Below are 2,834 nucleotides of genomic sequence, written 5' to 3' on the forward strand. Positions count from 1 at the left end.
TGACTCATTCAGGGATAGGACTGTTTTTTGAAACAGAGCTAGGGCTACCTCACCCTGGCTTGGCTGAAACCAAGGGTAAGAGATTAGAGACCCCATGTTTGTGAAAACATTGGACTTAGTCACTCAAGTTATTTTCCACTCTTTTCATCCCTCCTCCATTCTGGAGCAAGATTTCTCCCATCTTGTATCTTGGATTTGAACTCACACCCACCCTTTAAGAGAGAGAGAGAGAGACAGAGAGAGGGAGAGAGAGAGACTTTTATAGATTTAAAAAGAGTGAAGGCAATTATTTTCCTCTAAGAGCATTAACCTTCAAAGGTGATTACCACTTCAGCTGTAAATAATTTGTTTTCTCAAGAGTAGATGGTACTTTACTAGTATCTATTTTTTCCTCTGTTATTTTCTGTAGTTGTGACATGGAATTCAAAGCATATATCATATTGGATGTTACCTTAGTAAAGTCATATTTGTTAATTACCTATGGTACTTCCTGTTTTAATACTGTAAGTAGAGTGAATACTTTAAAAAGTATTAACACATTTATACATATTATAAAATAATATATTTTGTCATTTTATTGAGTGAGTAGAAACAAAAATGCTATTCATTTTTTATGGAACTCATGAATAAGAGTCTTTGTCCTTTTGGCCCAGCAATTTCACTTTTAGAAATCTATCTTACAGACATACTCACATAAGTGGACATAGATAATATGTTAAAAAATTCTCATTGCAATATTTCATGCATAAAAATGAAATATTATGCAGCCTAATGCATAGAAGGTAGATCTATAGATCTACATATGCTTTCATAGAAGCTCAAGAAATATTTGCAAAAAATAAATTGCAAAGCTTTTAGTGAGTCATGATTCAATTTGTGTAAGAAAAGTATGAACACAAATACACATATATATATGTAGAATATTTCTAAAACCATATGTATATAAGATGTGTTTTAACACCCTTATGAATGGCACTGGATAAATGGGGAAGACCACATTTACTTTTATTTCTACACTGCTTAAATATTTTATTACGGGCTTGTACAATTTAATAATAAACAATTAAATAAAACCATAATAACCTTAATTCACTAAATGCTGTAGTAATACACTAAGAAATAAATCTCCCTATTTCAAGGCGCTCTGGGGAAGAACGTTTTGTTTTGTATGATAAACCTCTCATTGAGTAATTTAATTTATTTCATTCACTTCTGATAAATGCGAATGTGGAAAGGTTACCTAATAGATATTAGGTTGGTGAAAAAGTCATTGCGGTTTTTGCCATATTTTTTAATGACCCGCAATTACTATTGCATCATCATAATATTATAATATCAGTGGTTTTCAAACTCTTCCATCTGGGATGCCTCTTAGAACTCCCCCAGTCCTTTCTCTTACCTATGAAAACCACCTTCTCCCTCACCTAGCTGTGATTTTTCCCCAATCAAACCTTTTTAAAGATCAAATAAATTGCTCAACAAACAGAAAAAAACCTGCTAACTTAGGGGAAAAGATTGAGTGTAAACACAAGCTGGATTTTTGCTTCTGCCAAATGTAAATCACGTTGTGATTACTTGCCAATTGCTCAGATCCCAGAGCTGACCTTGATCCAAACCAGGAGGAATAGACTTGACTACTTGAGTCCTCCTTCTCAAAGTGTCCTTAATCCTTTGAAAAGAATGCTCCCATCTTGCTGCAAAGCTCCAGGCCAGATTTCTGCTTTGATTGCTGTTATGTCGATTCCTTTCTAATGCCCACCCAGGCATGGAGTTTTCCTTTAGGAGTGCGGTCCTGCCTTCCTCTACCCAATCCCTCTCCCAGGCACCAGATTTCTGTTGCAACGACTAGAGACTTATTTTCTGTCAATGAGTTTCCAGACACTGCATGTCTGCCTCCTGTCTTTTGAGGCAACCATTAATTAACTATTGTACTCTGCTTATCAATTGAGATATTTAATGCATGGTCTTGACCCGTCTACTACCAACTGATTTGTGACACTCTTTCATTTATTTATTTATTCATTTATTTGTTTAATAAATATATATTAAATACCACATACCAAACACTGTGTAACACAGGGGAATATATTGTGAATCAGATTGTCCTGTTCTCAAGGAAACTAATTTTCTTGTCATATTATCAAGAACAACAGTTTCTTTTCCTTCCCCTTCCCCCTTTTCCCTTTCTACCTACTCTTCCTCTTTCTCCTCCTCCTCCTTCCTTTTTCTGGTTCAACAGAATTATATTTTTTATATGCAATCTAACAGAACTCCAAAGGAAAGTAAAGGCTAGAGTCAGATTGTGGTCCACTCTGTTCCTCCTCAATTTCAAATCTGTCCTGCAGCGCTCTAGGGATCTCTGCGTTAATGTTCCCTGGATCTTACGTGTTTTCTGCTAGACTCAGTTTTTATTCCTGCAGGGTCTCTTCTGGGTTTCTGGCCCACTACAGTGGTCTTGCTTTAACTCTGTGCCTCTCTCCACACCAATCTTAAGTTCCTGCTACTCATATCCAGCCATTCCTGGCTGAATCCAAACATGTGGCATCCAGGTCAATATAGGAAATTAAGAAGGATTCAATATAACATCAAGAAAAAAATGTGCTTAATGTCTCAAATTTAGACAGATTTTGCAAGTGGAGGGAGTGCAGGCAGCACACAGTTTTATCAAACTTGAGTCAAATTTTGGCATATGCTTCTTTTTAAAAAATACAAATATAAGAATGTTTTTTCTTCAGTCAGGAACACAGAGGTTAAAGAAATATCTAATCAAATGCAACAATGATCCAAAATTCTATTCTAGGGGAAAATTTGGTATCTTCTCTTCTCTTTTACAT

The sequence above is a fragment of the Cebus imitator genome, unplaced genomic scaffold (assembly GCF_001604975.1).
Source record: "Cebus imitator isolate Cc_AM_T3 unplaced genomic scaffold, Cebus_imitator-1.0 Scaffold56, whole genome shotgun sequence".
Taxonomy (NCBI): Eukaryota; Metazoa; Chordata; class Mammalia; order Primates; family Cebidae; genus Cebus; species Cebus imitator.